Raw genomic sequence first — 22,492 nt, 5'->3', positions numbered from 1 at the left:
GGGGGGGGGGAATTCTACAAGGCAGGCTTAAGCAGTATGTGGACCGAGAACTCCCAGAATGCCTGGAAACATACTGGGAGCCAATGTAGATCTTTCAAGACCAGTGTCATGTGGTCTCGGCGGCCACTCCCAGTCACCAGCCAGGCTTAATTGCAGTTTCCGGGTCATAGAATCATAGAATCATAGAGTTGGATGAGACCACAGGGGCCATCGAGTCCAACCCCCTGCCAAGCAGGAAACACCATCAGAGCACTCCTGACATATGGTTGTCAAGCCTCTGCTTAAAGACCTCCAAAGAAGGAGACTCCACCACACTCCTTGGCAGCAAATTCCACTGTCAAACAGCTCTTACTGTCAGGAAGTTCTTCCTAATGTTTAGGTGGAATCTTCTTTCTTGTAGTTTGGATCCATTGCTCCGTGTCCGCTTCTCTGGAGCAGCAGAAAACAACCTTTCTCCCTCCTCTATGTGACATCCTTTTATATATTTGAACATGGCTATCATATCACCCCTTAACCTCCTCTTCTCCAGGCTAAACATGCCCAGCTCCCTTAGCCGTTCCTCATAAGGCATCATTTCCAGGCCTTTGACCATTTTGGTTGCCCTCCTCTGGACCCGTTCCAGTTTGTCCGTGTCCTTCTTGAACTGTGGTGCCCAGAACTGGACACAGTACTCCAGGTGAGGTCTGACCAGAGCAGAATACAGTGGCACTATTACTTCCCTTGATCTAGATGCTATACTCCTATTGATGCAGCCCAGAATTGCACTGGCTTTTTTAGCTGCCGTGTCACACTGTTGGCTCATGTCAAGTTTGTGGTCCACCAAGACTCCAAGATCCTTTTCACATGTACTGCTCTCAAGTCACCTTCAAAAGTAGCCCCACGTAGAGTGCATTGACTAGAAATGTAGACTTTGGAGATCCCTCCAAAGCTCATCTAGTCCACGCCCCTGCGATGCAGAACTCCCAGCTGAAGCATCTTTCGCAGGTGACCATCCACTTATTCTGGATGCTTCTGAATGCCCCTTCCAGGGAGCGGGGGGTGACAGGTGGGGGCAGAGACTAGTGATTCTGTTTGGGGTTCCTGCTTCCTTCTGAATCTCATCTAGTCCAATGGCCTGTGTGATAGGAATTTTATGGTCTTAGATGTATGGTAATGTTCATAACCGCACATACATGGATCAGCACAGGGAGGCCACCCTGGAACCATTTTGATTCCTAAACTGAGCAAATGTTTTCTCCGCAAGGTCAAAGTTGAAAAGCCTCCCCATTGTCTTTTCCTTCACAAATCCTGTCTTAAGAGTATGTCTGTGTTTGAATAGGGTGTGAGCCTGTGACCTGGCCCAGGAACTAAGTATTTATCACTGCAAAAGACTGGCCAGGCTCCTCAGGCAATCCAGTCAAGTAACCTGCCAGACAGGAAATAAACAAGGATAAGAGAAAAACAATATTGAGATTTCTGTTTTAAGACCACCTTTTCTGTGATGTATCTGAGGGGTGGTCTTAGGTTACACCCCTTCTGTGATGTATGGATAATGTTTCTGGGGATGGTCTTGATCTACAGGGTGGGAATTTCAAAAGTCTTTATAAGCCCTTGCACAGCATTTTTGTGAGTCCTCCTCCCTGTTGTAACAGATCAATGAAGATCAGGCTTACTAGCTGCTTTGCTTCTCAATATTCTCTGGTTGGCCTCTGTTATTTTCTCCTACCAATAGGGAACCTACGTAAGGACTCTATATGGGCTACGTAAGGACTCTATATGGGCTTTTCCCATAAGGGAAAAGGGCATATTTTTATTTACAACACCTGCAATGCTGGTCTTGTCACCAGATTACAGGCAGGGCAGAGGGCCTGATCCTTGATTCTCCCCAGCTGAGACTGAGCCCTGCTGGGAGCCTGCAGAGTGTGGTTGTTTATCTGCTCTGAAAGAGTGTCCACATTTGCATGCATGCCGGCAAATGCAAACAGAATGCAAACCTGTGTTATGGGCTGGCGAGTTCAGTGTCCCTGGCAGACCTTCGGATTCTCTGCTAACGCAAGTAAACAAAAACAGATAAATCTGTCTCTGTGTGCAGGGAGTCTCTGTGTGCAGCTTGCAAGCCCCGCCTGCCTTTCCGCCCTTGAGCCAGTCTCCCCATTTTCTCAGCACAAAGATCCTAGGGTAATCATAAGCGTTGGAAGAGACTCGCGGGTCCCTGAAATGCAGGGATCTCCGCTGATGTATTATTCTGGCATCTTTAGGCAAAGGAGATCCCTCTGTTCATCGCGAAAGCAGAAGGCGGGTGTCAGTGAGGGAGAAGGGGGGGCGACGTCAGACCCCCACCCTGCCTTGGCCACCCATTGCAGGTCCCCAAGCTGCACCTTCGCCCCACCCCGCATATCCTCCACCCCATGCCCGACTTGATCAGTGCCAATTCACAGAATCCTAGTTGGGAGGGCACCCCAGCGGTCATCTAGCCCAACCCCCTTCAAGGGAGGAATCCCAGCTAAATCACGCAGGACGGATGACCCCCCCCCACCTCCGCCAGTCAGGGGTCTTCTGGGCCTTGCTGCGCAGCCCCCAGGGGGCAGACCCACAAACAGACTCACTTGCGCCAGGGCGCTGGCTTCTCAGGGGCGCCCCAGCGAGTGGGGGAGCTGCGCGGCTTTGCTGCCCGCCTACCCTTTCCCTGCACCTGCCAGCCAGCCCCCCACTTGCCCCCTTTCTTCCTCTGGCTATGGAGCCTCCGCGCTGGGTTTGCAGCCCTGCTTGCAGGGTCCCCTTGCCCGTCTTGTTCAGCTACATCTACCCCTACCCATGAGTAGCAGCAGCTGCTGCCCTGGTTTCTCTCTCTCCCTGGAATCGTACCCTGTGTTTGATGTTATGGGCAACTCTTTTCCGGGGAAGGGAAGCCTCCTCCCTTCGCTCTTCTTCTTCTTCTTCTTCTTCTTCTTCTTCTTCTTCTTCTTCTTCTTCTTCTTCTTCTTCTTGTTACGGTAAAATCTGGGTGCGAGGCTGCTCTGCCACCCAGCTCGTCGGACTAAGTCCGCGGGTCCCTGCGGAGGAAAATGAGCTCAGCCGGAGACAGGAGCAAGCGGCAGAAGATCCAAGTTTATTGCGCAACAGGTTCAAGGCGAGATTGAACAGCGAGAAAGGGGTGACATGAACTTTTGAAACTTCCCTCCATGTCCCAGAATACAGTGCAAAATACATCCCAGTTACATCATGAATACATTAAGAAGAGGTTGGGTTACACAGGATTAACATATGGAGGAGGGAGGGGGAATATGCAGAGCTGGAGATATGCGCAGATAAGCACATCCTGAGTACCGGTGATGAGAAGACAATGGTCCATGTACTGGCATTGCCCGGAGGAAAGGCTTGGCAGAGTGATTTGACAGGATTAGGGCCTTGACACCTTGCTTGAGGGATTATGGAGGACAGGGGAGGTGTCATGGAGTCCTAGAGAAATTGAGCAAATTGGCACGTTGATTTTCTATGAATTTTATAGATTTTAGTCCCTTTTGACATTGACAATTGGAAATAAATGAATATATTGTAGTGAAGAAGAAGGTGAAGAAGACATGCCCCCCCTTCCGTATCATTCTTCTTCTTCTTCTTCTTCTTCTTCTTCTTCTTCTTCTTCTTCTTCTTCTTCTGGGGGGCTCCTTCTCTGCCCCCCCACCAACAAGTTCCCTAGGGGTTGTAAAGCAAGCCAGATCATTTAGCACCGTCTCCATGCATTCCAGTAGCTGGCCATCACCCACTCCAAGCCCTGTGAAAAATATCATCACTATTATTATTATTATTATTATTATTACTACTACTACTACTACTACTACTACTACTGCCCTCCCCCCATAGATATCAGGGTGGCTCACAGCCTGAGACTACGGTACTAAGCACATGCTAGAAACTAGAACAAAGGCAAACCAAACCAAGCCAGTAACCCTCCTTCTCCCTTATTTGTGAAACAAGCTTGTTAATAATAATAACAATAATAATTTATTATTTATACCCCTCCCATCTGGCTGGGCTTCCCCAGCCACTCTGGGCGGCTTCAAACAAAGTATTAAAATACAGTGGTCTATTAAACATTAAAAGTTTCCCTATACAGAGCTGCCTTCAGATGTCTTCTAATTGTCAGATAGTTGTTTATTTCCTTGACATCTGATGGGAGGGCGTTCCACAGGGCGGGCGCCACCACCGAGAAGGCCCTGTGCCTGGTTCCCTGTAACCTCACTTCTCGCAGGGAGGGAACCGCCAGAAGGCCCTCGGAGCTGGACCTCAGTGTCCGGGTGTTAATTGCCTATCCAACTAAAAAAAAGAAAGGCACTGAAGGTTTCTGAGATCAATGCAAGCTAAAAAGCATTGCAGGGGGTTGGGCTAGATGACCCGCACGGTCCCTTCCAATTCTACATTTTTCTGAAAAACACACACGCACAACCCAACTGTGGTGTCCCTCTGCAGTCCTCGCCCCAAGCAGCTGTGTGTGAGCCTTGCTCCCCAGAAAGTGTGCTTTGTCTTGCTACCTGTGGTTTCTGGTCTCTCGTCAGCCCCCTCCCCCCAATCTATTTCATATTCCTTTCTCCCTAACCTCCAATATTACATTTTCCTCTGGTTAAGACTTAAAACAGAAAGCCCTAATCCCCAGCTGTGTTTCTTGCTGCAGTCCTCCTGTCTACTCAGAAGTAAGGTCCTATTAGATTCAGCAGGGCTTACTCTCAGGTAAGTGCAGTTAGGGCTGCAGCCTTTGTGAACCCGGTTTTGGGTCCTTTTTAGGTTCAGGATGTCACTGCTTTACACCCCCCCACCCCACCCCCCACAATATTTGAAAATGTCAGCTTTGTACTTAAACACAAATTGGCCGGGAACCTCGTTTTCTGTGTCTTTATTAATTTATTTAAAGAACAACGATACGATACGATAATCTTAATTGTCATTGTCCCATACAGAACAACGAAACTGAAAAAAATCTACACCAGACATTCAAAAACCAACAAGCCTGCTATCCCAGCCTGGTGATTGCTTGAACTTTTGGATATGTGGTGATTTGAATCATGAGGGTGAATTAGAAGAACTGCTGAGTCTTGAATGAGTCTTTCTTTGGAATCGAGGACCTAATTAGATTTTCATTTTATTTTGTTCTAAGGGCTTGTTAGAGATAATGTGTAAAGCGTGGTGTCAGCTACCCCAAAAAAGTCGCCAACTCTGGGAAAGGGGGGGTGGGGCACCGGGGGGATCTTTACACCACAGCGCAGGATATGTTTTAAACATAATCATCTGCTCAAATTCTTGGTACAGATACATTATTTTTTTTAATGAATGGGACGTTTTTATTGCATATATATCAAAGCAATGTATACAAGTTAACACATTGGCAGGATTTTAAGAAACATTTGCAATATGATTATAAAGGATAGAATTGGAAACAATAAGATGAATAATATGTATATCCATTCACTACAGGCCGGCATGGCCCACGTGGCAGACGTAGGAGGCCCTGTGGTCCTCAGTGGGGACGGGCAGCAGGGGGGCGAAGCTGGTGGTGCCGTCGTCAACAGGTTTACCACACCTATCTGCCAATCACCCATTCCCACCACCCTTCTGAGTAATACCCCTCCCCACCCTCTCACTATATAGAAGGGTCTGGTGACTTCTGTTTCAGTGTATCTGAAGAAGTGTGCATGCACACGAAAGCGCATACCAATAACAAACTTAGTTGGCCTCTAAGGTGCTACCGGAAGGAATTTTTTTAGCTTGATGCAGTGACACCAGAGAGAGCCATCTTTAAATCACTCAAGAGGTATCACATGGACACACACCCAGACTACCAAAATCAACACAGTCACTTCTGCAAATGTTGTCCCCATAAAACACTTCATCACAGTTATTTCCTATCTACTCAAAGGGCCTCTGCTGCACAATGCCAAATGTAACCATTCACTAGACAGCATCTTAAAAAGAGACATCACCTTGCCGACAAAGGTCCGTATAGTTAAAGTTCTGGTTTTCCCAGTAGTGATGTATGGAAGTGAGAGCTGGACCACAAAGAAGGCTGATCGCTGAAGAATGGATGCTTTTGAATTCTTGTGCTGGAGGAGACTCTTGAGAGTCCCATGGACTGCAAGAAGATCAAACCTATCCATTCTGAAGGAAATCAGCCCTGAGTGCTCACTGGAAGGACAGATCCTGAAGCTGAGGCTCCAGTACTTTGGCCACCTCATGAGAAGAGAAGGCTCCCTGGAAAAGACCCTGATGTTGGGAAAGATGGAGGGCACAAGGAGAAGGGGACGACAGAGGACGAGATGGTTGGATAGTGTTCGCGAAGCTACCAGCATGAGTCTGACCAAACTGTGGGAGGCAGTGGAAGACAGGAGGGCCTGTTGTGCTCTGGTCCAGGGGGTCACGAAGAGTTGGACACAACTGAACAACAACAACAACAACAATTCACTGATCAATGGATCTACGTACTGGCTCACTGGGCACTGGGAAAACTTCAGAAATTCATATCAAATCACTCCAGTGTTGGATTTATGCCATTCCAAGGTTGTTGAAGGAAATGGCTACCAAGGGGGGGAAGAGCTGAGTGATAATCCAGGGGTCAGCAACCTTTTTCAGCCATGGGCCGGTCCACTGTTCCTCAGACCATGTGGTGGGCTGGACTATATTTTGAAAAAAAATTAATAATGAATGAATTCCTACACCCCACAAATAACCCGGAGATGCATTTTAAATAAAAGCACACATTTTACTCATGTAAAAATACGCTGGTTCCTGGACCGTCTGCAGGCCAGATTGAGAAGGCGATTGGGCTGGATCCGGACCCTGGGCCTTAGTTTGCCTGCACCTGGTGATAATCTCTGGCATCCTGATACCCGAGTGCCAGACAGGTAGCCATTCCAGAAACAATACCCAGATGAAGACAAAAGGGTGTGATGAACTTGGCTGGGAAAGAGGGACATGTAAAGATCTCTTTTGCATACTTGATGGGTGGGAGGTGGCAGTCAAAGGGAGGGGGGGGCAAGCCCTGATGCTCAGGTTTCTGTCGCCAGACCCTCCCAACTTGTGATGTCCTTATGATGTAGTTTTAGGGGTGTTACTAGTAACTTTTGGAAACTGCTAAATGTCCTTGAATGAATGAATGAATTTTATTATTATGGTCACAGACCAGTTCTGGCTCACTTACAATATCAGGAAAATCATAAAACACAACTGGAATACATTGAACTGCAACTGAGTATACCAGAGACAATACAGTTTAAAATATATATTAAATCTTGATCACTAAAATATAACCTAAAATTGTCATTTAAAACCTAAATCATTTTGGTAGTACAGCTTGTTCCCTAGGTTTTATGGCAGTCACACAGAATTTGGCCACCCTGAGCGTGATCTCTAGGTCCTTGACTTCTACCAGGAGTTTTAGACATTGAAGTTTGGACCCATTTGGAGATTTTTGCATAGCAGGGGTAACAAATAACGGAGCGTATATCCCCGTAGAAATGGCAGCGTAACAAGACATGAGAGACAGTTTCTACCTCCATCGAGCTGCAGGGGCAGACTCGTTCCGCGTATTATGGTTTACCCTCGAATCTGCCCTGCAATCAGCAGATGGCAGCATGCTGACTCTAGCGAGGGTAAATGACCATGTGTATTTGGGCATTTGTAATTTTGACAAATAATTTGCTGGTGTAAATCCTCTCCCATTATATTTTATTGCTGGGTGTTTATTCATCTCGCTCACGTGGCATTGCAGTTCCACATCCCAAATTCTTTGGCGGATTATTGCTCTAGCTTTCTCATAAGCTATCAGGGTGTTATGTACTGAGTTGAATAGGATCCAAAAGGCAGCAATCTGATTGGTCCTAGAACAATAGGGTCCAGAATGCAGCAGTCTGATTGGTCCACAGGAGCCACCCAATCCAGCTCCAGGTGGAAGCGAATCTGCAATCTAATTGGCCTACAGGTGAATCCCGGAATTAGCCAATCACGTGGGGCCCATTGTGTAAATAATGTATATAAAGCAGACATTTCGGGGGAACTTCCATTCCTCCTCACCACTATGAGCTGAATAAAGAGCATGAAATCCACTCTCGACTCCGAGTATATTTCACAGGGGCTGTGGGGAAAACCCCACGCCTCTTAGCTTTTCATGCAGTGTAGCTTTCCATTTGGGTAAGTAGGAATCCAGTAGGGTTAAGGGTGCCAACCCAACAGGGGAAAAGTTAAGTTTTAACCAATAATGGATCTTCAGAATCCATATCCGAGCGCTAACAGGGATTTGCCGGACCTCCAGGCGCACAGCTATGTTAGACACACAAGAAGGGATCCCTAGCAGGCAGCGATAGAACTTGGAATGATTCTAAGGGAGCAAGGTTCGAGAAGCTGCAGATTGGAGAGCCATATGCCCGTTGTGTTAATATTTTTGCAGCAAAGACCTGGAAGGCTGCTGGGAGCCTGTAGATGTTGGTTAGTTGTGTATAAGGGTTGGAAGTACGACTCCCAAGCCCCAACAGAGATATTCCACTTCGGATGGGGAAGTTTGGGTTCTTCTTTGTTCGGGGCTTCCATCTTGTTTCACCTGGTGGCAGGTGGAGGTCCTGTGTCGACACTTCTTTAATAAAGACCAAGCCTGCTGGCTGCTGTTTTGCCCTGATACTCCTGGCTGGTGTCTTTGCTTTTGTCCAAGGGGAAAAAGTTTTTAACTGCCTAAAGTTTCTCCGTTAACATCCCTCTTGAAGTTCAATTGGCAAGTTTGGGCTGAGTTCTCCAGCTGGGGGGGGGGTGCGGATTCTTTTCCATTGAATAGATTCACAGAAGGGATCCCGAGGATCATCCAGCCCAACCCCAGCCTTGAACCCACAACCCGGAGCTCGAGAGTCTCCTGCATTACTGTTACGGAAATTTCCGGGTGCGGAGTTGCCCTGCCACCCGGCTCGTCGGACGGAGTCCGCGGGTCCTAGCGGAGGAAATGAGTTCAGCCGGAGACGGAGCAAGATGCGGAGATCCGAGTTTATTGCGCAATAGGTTCAAGATGGAGTTGAACCCCGAGAGTGGGGCGACATAAACTTTTAAAGGTTCCCTCCAGGTCCCAGAATACAGTGCAGAAAACGTCACAAATACATCATAAAAAGGTGGGGTTACACGGATCAGCAGTACAAGAAATTGGGTGGTGGGTTTACACAAATCAAGGTGGGGCTACATAGATCAGCAGTACAATAAGGTAGGCAGGGCAGAGATTGTATGGATCAGCAGTACAATAAGGTAGGCAGAGCAGAGATCAGCAGTACAATAAGGTAGGCAGAGCAGAGATCAGCAGTACAATAAGGTAGGCAGAGCAGAGATTGCCTGGAGTGGTAGAGATATGCATAAACGTTTCCTGAGTACAGGTGATGGCAAGACAATGGCATAGCCATGCATCGCCCATTATCTGGTATTGTCCGGAGGAAGGGCTTGACTGGACCATCCGACAGGATTAAGGTTTCCCTGAGTACGTGACCTGTCGGTTCGAGGATTATGGCGCCGAGGGTAGCATCATGGAGTCCGGAGGGAATCGAGTAGAATAACATTAAAATGGAGAAGATCGAAGCTTTGGCTGATTTTATATTATTTTCTGAAGTTTTCGGCTTCTTGCCGGTCAAGTGTATATTGTAAATTGAGAGCGGAAACAAATGGATACAATGTAACAGGAGTTTGACAGTTTTACGAGGTCGCTAGTTTCGGATCCATTGTTGTAGCAGCGGGGAGCCGTCAACAACTTGTCAGGAGGTTAAATGAGGCGTGCAAGAGCTCCCTGAGCTAGCTCCTGCAGGGGAATGCACGTTCCTGATTGGCTAGAGCGCAGCCATTATGGTCAATGGGGAAACAGTATGATACGGTCTACTCATTAGAAATAGGGCGAACAAGACTCAAGAGGAAACTATATAGAAGGAAAGATATTATTTATAAAGTCGAGGGTATAGTGTGGTGCTTGTGCAACAGTGTGGGGGCTTAGGAGTCGCGGCAGAGCTGGGTGCCGCCGAGGTCATCGCCTCGGGCCCCGTAGTCACAAGGAGGAGGGGTGAGGAAAGGTACCCCCCCCTCTTTCCGTATCAATTACCAACGGAGTCATTTCCTCCAAAGGGGCTGATGTCTCTCTCAGGGACCCTCCTAATATTGCAACAGACTTTCAGTCGGCTACTGAGCAGGTGAAATATAATAATAATAATAATAATAATAATAATAATAATAATAATACATTATTTATACCCCGCCCGCACATCTGGGGGCAGGGCACGAGGCTGTTGTCTTGATGGCCTCTGAGCCCAGAATCACAGAGAACTCTGCACATGCTCTAGACCATCCGGGTTCTGGGAGGGAGGGAGAGCGGCCTGCTGGCTGCGCTCAGCTTGCAAAGGGTTAAATCGAGCAGAGCTGGAGTCCTAGAGAGGACAGGAAGTAGAGACAGCAGCGGGCGGGTCCTCCAGAGCAGAGTCCCCGCCCTCCGTGCCCAGCCCCTTCCGGCATCTCTTGTCTGTCTCCTCCACGTGCTGCCTCTGTTTCCCTCCTGGGAAGAATCCGGTGAGTCTCCTCTCTCTCACTCTCTCTCTCTCTCTCTCTCCCCCCCCTTGGGGTCCCTGGGGGTGAAGGGGGTCCCGGGGCTGCAGGGGAGACCCCCAAGTCTGGGAGCAGAGGGACCTGCTGCCCCCTGGGGGAAATGGGGGAGCCCCTGCCAGAGCCCCACGGGAAGCCTCTCTGGGGGGCTGCAGGGGAAAGACAGGCTGAGCTGGCTGCCCTCCATGAGGCAGTGCAGGGGGGAGGGGGCTGGGGGGGACAGGTCGGCGAAGCTTCCTCTCTCGGATCCCAGAGGGTCCAGTATACCTGAAGGAGCGTCTCCACCCCCATCGTTCTACCCGGACACTGAGGTCCAGCGCCGAGGGCCTTCTGGTGGTTCCCTCACTGCAAGAAGCCAAGTTACAGGGAACAAGGCAGAGGGCCTTCTCGGTAGTGGCGCCCGCCCTGTGGAACGGCCTCCCATCAGATGTCAAAGAGATAAACAACTATCTGACATTCAGAAGACATCTTAAGGCAGCCTTGTTCAGGGAAGTTTTTTTTTTTTATTAATATTTATTAAAGATTTTCAAATATAACAGAAAAAGAAAAACATCCAAATTTAAAACCTTATTTTCATTGGCATCTTTCCAGGATTTCCCCTCCCCTCCCCCTCTTGTATTCCAATTCTTTCAAATAGATTCAACAAATTCTTACCCCAAATTTTAAAATTATTATCATTGGCCCAATTTTAAAAAAATATTTTCCCATCCCCTAAAATCGACCTGTTCCCTTCCACGAGTTCCCCTCTTTAATATGCAATACAGATTTAGATAAACAGAAAGATAAAAAAAAGAATAAAATGTAATTTAACACCCTTTGGATTCCAAGTTTCCCTCCCCCCTTTCCCGGTTGCGTTCCCAATGTCCATCAATGTCTACTGTCATCCTGGAGCTCCCACATCTAAACCACAGTCCTTCACCAGTCCGCTTTACCGTCTTTTTAGTAGTCTTTGCCATCTTTTGGTCATCTTTGGTTTCACATGTCCAATCTTGGAAGGAGTCTATTTTCCAACTTTGTCCAGTTCTTGTTATTCTTATTGTTCTTGTTGTTCTCTCTCCTCCTCTTTTTTTCTTTTCTTTCCCCTGCTCTCCTGCACAAATGTTCTAATTCCAAAAAGCTTCTAATTCCTCTGCAGAGGCTTTGTTATTCAGGAACAAAACATTACGTCAAGTCCCTTCCATTCTTCAGTAGATAAATCTATTGTCTCCTTTAGTGTGTAGACCTCTGTAGACAAAATAGTGTTCCATTTCTGCAGTTTCCCAGGCGATAAAAAGTCCTATTCAAATTCGATGCCAGCAATACTTGTAGTGTCCCACAGCTCCTCTAGAGGGATTATAATAACTCAGTTTCCTTCCCGATCACACCCAACAGTCAAAGTAACTTATTATTCCTTGTTTTAAACAATTTATATCCAATTTGTAACAAATGTGACCAGCAAAGTCCTCGTAACAAAGTTCTCTTTTTGTTCTTCCACTTTGACAGCTCCTTTGACAGCTGTCAAAACCTCTATTTCTCCTCTCCCGGCGCTCTTACAGATCGCTCCCGGGGTTTCCAGGGGGGGGGGGTTGCATTTTAATTCACATTCCACTTTTCTCCTCCAGCCCAGTCTTATAATTTTCCATCGCGAAGTTAATAACTTTATCAAAAAAAAAAGGTTGCACTCGATCTTAGTTGTCAAATCCTTTGCTTTAGCTCCTCTACAACAGGGGGGAGGCTGACTTCCTTTTTGCACCTCCCCCGCTCGCTCCGAATTTAAATAGAATTTTTCCCCTTTTTTAATCCAAGTTCCAATTACTCACGGGTTATTCTTTTAAAGACCAAATTTTCAATGGAAGAAGTCAGCGCTCTTCGTCGAATGGCATGCGGCTTCGCTCGGCAGGGGAAGCGGAGGACTCACAGCACCCCCCCCCGTCACCCGCTCCGCAGCCTTTAAAAAGGCTCCTTCGCGGGTCGGGGGGGCGCAAACGGTGCCCGCCGAGTCACCATGCCCATGGGTTTCAGCGCCCATGGTTTTTGAGGGTCCCCGCGTCGCCGGCGTGGTAGAACCCAGCCCCTGCCGAGCAGGCTCCCTCTGGAGCTCGGAGGGAGTCCGCCATTCGGCGATGGCGCCAACCCGGAAGTCCTGTTCAGGGAAGTTTTTAACGTGTGATATTTTACTGTATTTTTGGTTTCTATGGAAGCCGCCCAGAGTGGCTGGGGAGGCCCAGCCAGATGGGTGTGATATGAATAATAAATATTATTATTATTATTATTATTATTATTATTTCAAGGATGTTCCCCATCCTAGAGTTTCTCTGCAGCTGCTGCTACTGGAAAACAAGCCCACAGCCTTGGGAGTCCCCAGGCCGCCCATCCCTTCCCAAAGGAGAAACATCAGTCTTGTCTCCATTGCAGCATGCTTTATTTACATGAAACTTACCACTTTCACAGCGTGTAGGTAAAACCGTGGAACTCCCACCCGCAGGAGCCTGGGGTGGCCAGCAACCCAGATGGGTTTCAAGAGAGGATGAGGCCCATGCAAGGAGGAGGAGGGGGCTCTGGGGGGCTCCTGGCCTGGAGGGCTGTGCTCTGTCTCCCCAGTTGCAGCCAGGCCTGCTTCTATTCTCGCTTGCTGGAACCACATGCAGGGAATTCTCTGGTGCTCGGATCCTGCTTGCCAGAAGAGCGTCTCTTTGGGTGCCCCTGTGAGAACAGGATGCCGGACCAGGAACGTTCAGAACAATGCAAAGCCAAGTGAGGAATCCTAGTGAATCCAAATAATCTGGGACTGGCAGAAAAAGCAGCAACCTCGCAGGCCAGGCCACGGCCGCGGGACAGGGAATGAATGAGAAACAATCAGTGCAGAAAAAGTTTTTGACAATATATATTGGTCATTTATGAATAAGTGTCAGGGACTCAGCGGGAGCGCAGGGAGGAGAAGAGATGGAGAGCGAGGGGGAGCAATCCGAGGGCAGCATAGGAGAATATGACAGCAGCCCGAGAGATTCCATGAGCCTCTCCAGCGAATCGGAAGATTCACAGAAGGGGGCGCCGATGGGCAGGGCAAGGGGCGAGCCAAGGGGGACACCCCAGAAGCAAGGGGCCAGCGGGGACTCCCAGAGCAGCAGTTGGAAATCAGGACCAGCTTCCCCACCAGAGCGCAGTGGGGGGGAGGAGTTCCAGGTGTCAGAGCCCACATATGCACCACCAGCGAGAGAAGATGAGTCAGGGTTGACCACGCCTCCATCGGAGAGCGAGTTAACGGTCAAGAGGAAAGTTGCAGGCTGGGCGCGCGCGCCAAGTTCAAAGGTACAGGCGAGCGGCACAGAAGGTAGCCCGGATAGGGAACCAGGTCCTAAAGCCCGCCGGAAGGAGGGGCAAGAATCGTCAGGGTCAGCGTCAGAGGAGTCCAGGAAAGATGAGACCCTAGCGGGCAGGAGGGCCCAGAGGAGAAAGGAACTTAGGAAGAGGTGGAGCAAGGCGAGGGTCTTAAACTGGTGTGGAAGGGGAGGAGACTCAGACGGGACTTCGCCGGTCTAAGGTCGGGACGTAGAGCTGCACGCTGCGGCTTTAAAATGGAAACTGAATCTCAATAAAGACTTTTGTACATAACTACAGCCTAGCGTTGGTCCTCTGTGAGCTGGGACCTGGAGGCAGCTCTGACAATAAGGTATTCGAAAACAATGGAGTCTGGAGAGACTTTTATAAAGGGAATTGAGATAATCTATATGGAACCCTATATGGGAGGCGGGTGGCGCTGTGGGTTAAACCACAGAGCCTAGGATTTGCTGATCAGAAGGTTGGCGGTTTGAATCCCCGCGACAGGGTGAGCTCCTGTTGCTCGGTCCCTGCTCCTGCCAACCTAGCAGTTCGAAAGCACGTCATAGTACAAGTAGATAAATAGGTACCACTCCAGCGGGAAGGTAAACGACGTTTCCGTGCGCTGCTCTGGTTTTGCCAGAAGCGGCTTAGTCCTGCTGGCCACATGACCCGGAAGCTGTACACCGGCTCCCTCGGCCAATAAAGCAAGATGAGCACCGCAACCCGAGTCGGCCACGACTGGACCTAATGGTCAGGGGTCCCTTTACCTTTATATGTGTTACGGCGAGTGCGAGGCTGCTCTGCCACCCAGCTCATCGGACTAAGTCCGTGGGTCCTTGCGGAGGAAAATGAGCTCAGCCGTAGACAGGAGCAAACTGCAGAAGATCCAAGTTTATTGCACAACAGGTTCAAGGCGAGATTGAACAGTGAGAAAGGGGTGACATGAGTTTTTGAAACTCCCTCCATGTCCCAGAATACAGTGCAAAACACGTCATGAATACATTAAAGAGAGGTTTGGTTACACAGATTACATCATGAATATATTAAAGGGAGGTTGGGTTACACAGATTAACATATGGAGGAGGGAGGGGGAATATGCAGAGTCGGAGATATGCGCAGATAAACACTTCCTGAGTATTGGGGATGAGAAGACAATGGTCCAGTCTGCCACCTGACATTGCCTGGAGGAAAGGCTGATCAGAGCGATTTGACAGGATTAGGGTCTTGACACCTTGAGGGATTATGGAGGACAGGGGAGGGGTGATGGAGTCCTAGAGAAATTGAGCAAATATATTGTAGCGAAGAAGGTGAAGAAGACATGCCCCCCCCTTCCGTAACAGTCCCCCATTCGGAGATAGATTTGCATTAAAGTTCTGTAAGAACTTGCAAATCTTTTCTCCGCACCCTAAATCTCGGTGAAGGTAGGGGTGCCGTGTGAGTGGGAATAGGCCCTAATGGAAAAGGAGGTGGGTTGAGCAGGGCGGCAAAGGAGGGAGCAACACGGACCAATACAATGTATGTGTATGTTATATAGATATGCACTAAATAATAACTTTGTATCTACGGTACTAGATGTGTGGGTTTGTGCAAACCTGAAGGGGACTTGCAAATCATGCCTCTTAAGGCCATTTGCAAGTATAGTAGTGCAGATAGCTGGATATAGGATATCACACAAAAGAACACCTGTTGTATTTTGTTCAGTAGTGGTCTGTGCTTTACATTTAGCAGGAAGGTCCACTATTGACTAGAAAAAAATGCAGTTTGCTTTGCCCCCCCGCCATTTTGTGTTCTCAGGTGTCAAGGTAGCTCTTCTGTGGTCTCACACCGGCATGGTGTCACAGTAGTGGCAATCCCTGGTGAATCCACTTAGGGCTTTCATATTAGCCATGTTGCCCGGCACCCATCACAGCTGGCACAGGTTTGGACACGTCCTGAGGGAAATGTCTTTACCTTGGCCTTCCTATGGGGTTTTATTATTAGAGGCTCTGGTCTTGCAGTCATGGGAAGTTGCTCACTTGCACTTAAAAGGACCAAAAGCTAATTGCAGCCTGGATACACTTGCCCAATTCACACTGGGTCCAATTTGAATTTATCTTGCCCCATGGTTCTCAACTCTTCAAACCAATCTGTTAAAAGAAAACCATTCTTAAAAGGGGCACTTGTCCAAATAAGTCAATTTAACTCTATAAGGGATCATTCCTGCCAAATCAAGGCATATACACCTTCCTGAAGCTTCTCCTTGGTAAAGCGAGTTTTAACACATTTTAAAGTGGGTAGGGAAGGTTGGCAGTGTGCCAGGTGGGACAGCGAAATGTGGTTATCTAAACATTGAACTACACAATAGCCTGATCCATTAGAAAGCATAAAATGTATGAAGATCCTCCATTGGGGTATAAGGAATAAGACAGTATACATTAAGCATAAGACAATTACACACACACACAAAAAAAAATTCCTCCCTTTGTGGAAATAACACTGTCAAACACATTTCAACATTCCTACATAATAACACATAATACACAACAAACCAATTAAATATCAGTTGAATATAAAAGTCAAAAAATGTCCTTGCAATTCAACTCCTCCCCTCTTTGTCAGTCCCACTTCCCCTTTGAAAGAAATTGCTGTGGCCACTTTGAAAACTTTGGTGTCTGTTGTTGTTGCAGGTAATAAGTCTCGTGGTAGCGAAGCTTTTTATTGGATCTGTAGTAACACATCTGTAGAAGCGATATCCTGTAAGGGGCAGGGTTTTGGGGACTTAAAAGGCAGTTAGAAAAAGGAAGGGGAAAAGGGAAAAAGGATGTCCTTCAGTTTCCGTGGGAAGCTGCAAATAATAAAATCTTAGCGGATTAAGCATGCTTTTTTCTTTTCTTTTCTTTCCATATTAAATTTTAAAAAAAATTACTCCACATGTATAGAAAGAGAACTGTAAAAAAAAATAATACAAGAAGGTAAAGTAACACACACACACACACACACACACACAATGACCCCTGAGGAACCAAAATAAATAAATGCTAAGACACACCATTTTAAGAAACCTGAAGTAACCTGTTTTGGCATTCTAACATCCCAAATGAAAATAAAAGTGTTTCTTGATGTGACAACACCGGCTAGAATGTTAATAGCAAAATACTGGGAAATGACTTAATACCAAGAAAAAATGAATGACGATTTAAAGTTGTGCAAATACCTTGAACATGCCAAAATGACAGTCATGGAAAAACGGATTAAATAAATGAAAACAGATTATTTGTAACTTTAAAAGTGTCAGAGCCACAAAGAGATGGAAGTCACTAATATAGCAGGGATTCAGACTTGTTTCACAGAACAGAAAGAAAGTTGCTGTGGGAGGAAAAGGGACAAACACTTTGTTATCGGGGTTCACATATCCTGTTAAGATGCACACAAACAAAGTCCGTGATTTAAATCCCATTGAGGGGTGGAATGCTTTGATATTTACCTGTGAAAAGAATTTGGCATGTTAAGATTTCAAACTTGGGACACATTAAGGGTGATTTCTCTCAATGGTTCCAAGTTTTACATAAACCTCCTCTCCCCCCCCCCCCCGTCTACAGTTCCCCCTCCTTCCTCTCTCTCTCTCTTCTTTTCCTTTTTTTTTAGCCGATCTAGTCTCTGTGCATGTGTGGAGTTCATGTCTCAGCAAACCTTTTATACTATTGAAATGTTGCATCTTTTGGCAAAATTAGAATTTGAATAAGGGAAGGGTAAGGAGTAGATTTTAAAAGAGGGTTAGATTTAAAACAAAAAAGAGAAATTCAGCAATTGAAGTATTCACCAACAAAAGCTAGCAATTTCAGCCCAAGCAAAGCGACTGCTTCCTTTATAGATAGGTAGCCGTGTTGGTCTGCCATAGTCAAAACAAAAAAAATTCCTTCCAGTAGCACCTTAAAGACCAACTAAGTTAGTTCTTGGTATGAGCTTTCGTGTGCATGCACACTTCTTCAGATACACTGAAACAGAAGTTTCCAGACCCTTCTATATAGTGAGAAGGTGGGGAGGGGTATTACTCAGAAGGGTGGTGGGATTGGGTGATTGGCAGATAGCTGTGATGAGCCTGTTGACGACTCTTAACGACTGCAATAGGTCTTACAGGAAAAAGCAAGGGGTGAGAAGGTGAAAAATGGCTTTGTCATGTATAATAAGATAAGAATCCAAGGTCTTTGTTCAGACCAGGACTCTCCATGGTTTTAAGTTTGGTGATAAGTTGCAATTCAGCAGCTTCTCTTTCCAGTCTATTTCTGAAAGTCCTTTGTAGTAAAACAGCTACTTTGAGATCTTGTATAGAATGTCCTGGGAGATTGAAGTGTTCTCCTACTGGTTTCTCTGTCTTGTGATTCCTGATGTCTGATTTATGTCCGTTTATTCTTTGGCGTAAGGTCTGGCCTGTTTGTCCAATATAGAGAGCTGAAGGACACTGTTGGCATTTGATGGCATACACAATGCTTCCTTTATGTACAGGAAAGGGCTAATACCCCTCTGGCCATTCGCGGAACAATGCCACGCCCTTATATATGGGGAAAAAGGGCCAGAGAGTCAGAATTCATAGGATTTTTTTTAACATTCTAAGTTATTTTGGCCTTACCATTTGCAGACAAAATTTTTCCTGCCCCTTTATTTACAGGATTGGTCAAGGCCCATATGTATTTGTATGTGTTTAAACTTTGAATTGACTTTGAAGTCTGATTTTTAAATAGTAGACAAAATGATAAACACTGTAATCACTCAAATGCTTGATATTACCAGTTGTGCTTCAAAACATTACAGCTTCACCTCTCACCTTTTAAAACTAAAGAGCAAAGCTAGGCTGAATTTCAACTCCATCACCACACCAGAATTAAGAATTACCCTGCAATGCTTGCGGACACATGTCCTTCCACACAGCCACAAATTGGGAGAGTTGAAAGGGACCCTGGGGTCATCTAGTCCAACCCTCCAAAATATAGGGTTCACAGCAAGATTTCACAGCAAGATTTGTACTACCAAAGAGACACACACATACTTATGTACACAGGCACTACTGGGGAAGAGAGCACACTCAATGCTCCTATCATGTACTAAGGAAGAGGAAAATAAAAGTATCCAGCTTTATACAGAACCCTCTAAAGGAAGAACAGTTTCCTAAGATAAGATAGGAAGAGAATCTGGGAGAGAATATTTTATAAGCATAGGGTTATTTCAGTTGATATAACCACTCAAATAAAGCAAGAGGTGGGGTAAACATTTGCACCCTTCATTCTCATTTTGTTTTATTTAGGACTGATAAGGTCCAGCATGGCTTCCTTAGATTTAAATTTTGAAGCAAGCTTGCAGTTTAAACTATGCGCGCTTAAGAAAGGCAGTCTGTCAGAGACAGAAGGAACAGACAACACACATAACAGACAACATGTAAACATACATATTCTCATATATGTATTAACACACAACACACATAACAGACAACATGTAAACATATATATTCTCATCCTTTAGTTGGTTATTGCAAGGAGTTGGGCGCTTCCTTGGGGGGGGGGGATAGAGAAGGGAGAAAGAGAGGGGTTGATTAGGATTTGGGTAACTTGTACAGGGGGCTATTTAGGGTTTTTCCTTTTCCTTGTTGCTTGGCAACTTCCTAACAGTTTAACGAGCTCTACCCACTCGGTTTCTTTTCTATTCCTTTCCTTTTTCCTATTTAATAACCTGGGGTCCTTTTCCACTCTGCCGATCCTGCCCAATTCCTCCTGGGCTATCCCTCCTGGCAACCTCCTACCTATCGTCACAATCTCAGGAAAAGGGGCCCTACTGAACGCCCGCGCCGTGCGGTGCCAGATCGGGTGATCCCTGGATAGAGTTTTGAACCGAAAATCCCCCTTGCTTTTGGAAGCGGGCTCACGCACGATAAACGTGTTACGTGGCACCGACCAGTGCGGCTGGGATTGGATAGAAAGCCAGACCCCTTCCTGCCCCCTCGGTGAGGACGCTCGGGAAGTTCGGAAGAAGAACTCCAACCCCTTGCTTTCAACTGGGACGTCCGTTGCGGAGAGTCGGCTGTTTTTCAAATCGGGTCTCTCCGTCTTACTTTTGGACTCCCAATTGGTGCGGCTGGCTGGAGAGGTTTTAGAGAAAGAGATAGAGTTCAGAACCCCCCTTTCGGGTCGAGCAGCAGTCCACGGTCTCTCTCACCAATTGGACCAAGAGACAGGCGAGAAGGAGCGATAGAGAGGAGGGCAGAGAATTCAGTTGCCAGGAGATTTCCACCCCTTTCCCACCAGTGCACTGGATTTTCCTTTTCCTTATACTCACGCGTCTTCTATGATGATCCCAGGATCGATGAATAAGCCGGCTGGATCCCTCTTTGCTCCCCGGCTGAACTCCTGGGGCTTTCGATTACCGCCCGGAAGATGGCCGGGGGTCCAAAGGATCTTCCCAGGCAAAATGGCCTGAAGATTTCGGGGGGCCTGGTCAGCAACGTGGGAGAACCGCATGCCCCACGTTCGGGCGCCAACTGTTACGGCAAAATCTGAGTGCGAGGCTGCTCTGCCACCCAGCTCATTGGACTAAGTCCGTGGGTCCCTGCGGAGGTGTTACGGCTAAAATCTGGGTGCGAGGCTGCTCTGCCACCCAGCTCATCGGACTAAGTCCGTGGATCCCTGCGGAGGAAAATGAGCTCAGCCGGAGACAGGAGCAAACAGCAGAAGATCCAAGTTTATTGCGCAACAGGTTCAAGGCGAGATTGAACAGTGAGAAAGGGGTGACATGAGTTTTTGAAACTCCCTCCATGTCCCAGAATACAGTGCAAAACACGTCATGAATACATTAAAGAGAGGTTTGGTTACACAGATTACATCATGAATATATTAAAGGGAGGTTGGGTTACACAGATTAACATATGGAGGAGGGAGGGGGGAATATGCAGAGTCGGAGATATGCGCAGATAAACACTTCCTGAGTATTGGGGATGAGAAGACAATGGTCCAGTCTGCCACCTGACATTGCCTGGAGGAAAGGCTGATCAGAGCGATTTGACAGGATTAGGGTCTTGACACCTTGAGGGATTATGGAGGACAGGGGAGGGGTGATGGAGTCCTAGAGAAATTGAGCAAATATATTGTAGCGAAGAAGGTGAAGAAGACATGCCCCCCCCTTCCGTAACATATGGAACACATGGCAAGCATGATTGTGAAGAATACTTTTTTAGAAAAATGTAAGATACAGAAGGGGACACGCCCTCTTTCACCACTATTGCTTATACTAGCCCTAGAAGTCTCTCAGGGTGCTTTTGCCTTTTCGTACCGCCTTGATTTTGTGCTTACAGCATGACAGGCATTTTGTGTAAAATTTACATGGTCTAATTTCTAGACCAGGCTCTCTGAAACTCGACCCTCTGCACCAAGGGACTCCCGCTGCTCCTGCTCCTGCTGGGTAGGTCGAGGCAGGACACCTGGGTCCCTCACAGAGCATGGGAGGAGGAGAGCTCTGGGCCAGACACCTGGGTCCCCTCCGAGGGGGGTCGAGGAAGCAGGATGCAGAGGTGGAGAGATCGTCCCCTTGGTAGCATTTCCTGCCCTTGCAACGCTGGGGGAAGGCAGAAACTCAGCAGGTGCAGCTTCTTCCCTTGCAAGGAGAGGAAGGGGCTGGCGGGGGAAACATCTCAGGGATTATGGTGGGCTCACGCACCCCTCCCCTTAGGCCTCACTTCCCCGGGTCCTAAATGCCATTGGAACTGAGTAGATTGAAACAACGATGTGCTTTCTTGTGAATTTCTAACGTTTAACAATATGTAGCAGAATACGTGGCAGAATAGGAATGGGGAACCCCCGTCTCCCTTGCGGTTACTCTGGATCAGATGTGGGCTCCTTGGGGCAGAGTACTTGGCACAGATGGAGGAGGGGGGAGGGAGGAGAACTGCTTGAGCCCAGGCACATAAGCAGGAAAACTGCAGGGAGAGGGAGGGGGAGCAGAGGTGCATTCCTAGAGAGGACAGGAAGGGGAGGGGGAGGGGGGAGGGGGCAAGGTCCTCCATGGCTAAATTCCCCCGTCCCCCCTCCCTCCCTCCCTGCTCTCTTCTCTCTCCTTTGCAAAAGCCCCTCCTGGACTGGGGTGAGTCTCCTCTCTCCTCCCCCTGAGGGTGCCATGGGGAGAAGGGGGTCCCAGGGGGTATTCTCCTCCTTGGCCTCCGAGACAGAGAGGGCCTTTCCCTCCTGGCCCCCTTCGCAGAACGTGGCGGATCCCCCAAGGCCGCTTGCCTGGCGTCTCCCAATGGGGCAACATGGGGCAACATGGCGAGGGGGCAACATGGCGAGGAGAGAGGCTGCCCTGCCCTCCGTGGGGCAACATGGCGAGGAGAGAGGCTGCCCTGCGGAGGCCAAGCCATCATGGCAGGGAGGCGGCTGAGGACCAAAGGTGCCGCCCTCCTTCATCCGGGAGGAGAGACCCCGAGAGCGTGGGACCCCCCAGGCCCACAGGGGAGCCATGGCGTCTCTGGGAGCGGCTGGGGCCTCCGGAAAAAACAAAATGGCGTTCCCGCCTATTTCGGAAAAGGGCGGGAAACCCCTTCTCCTGGCCCTGCCGCCTCCATGGGCTCCTCCTGGGCCTGCCTGGCCATGGGGGGGGGGTGTGG

General features: G+C 47.9%; 1 protein-coding gene across 6 annotated transcripts in view; it reads left to right on the top strand.

Annotated features, from left to right (window-relative positions):
• Nucleotides 1-10,488: 10,488 nt before the first annotated feature.
• Nucleotides 10,489-22,492, top strand: part of LOC307209509 (uncharacterized protein) — a 71,852-nt gene continuing 59,848 nt past the window's right edge. For 2 of the 6 annotated variants that reach the window (XM_079964634.1, XM_079964633.1), the window contains exon 1: nt 10,512-10,539. The gene's annotated coding sequence lies outside the window, so the exon portion shown is untranslated. Of the gene's footprint in view, nt 10,540-21,878; nt 21,973-22,492 lie in introns of those variants that run through there. The other 4 variants (XM_079964628.1, XM_079964626.1, XM_079964640.1 and 1 more) reach the window with 4 other exon arrangements.

This window comes from Podarcis cretensis (assembly GCF_951804945.1).
Source record: "Podarcis cretensis genome assembly, chromosome: 2".
NCBI lineage: Eukaryota > Metazoa > Chordata > Lepidosauria > Squamata > Lacertidae > Podarcis > Podarcis cretensis.
Note: the sequence above shows the minus strand (reverse complement) of the source record. Positions and strands in the feature narration are given on the sequence as shown.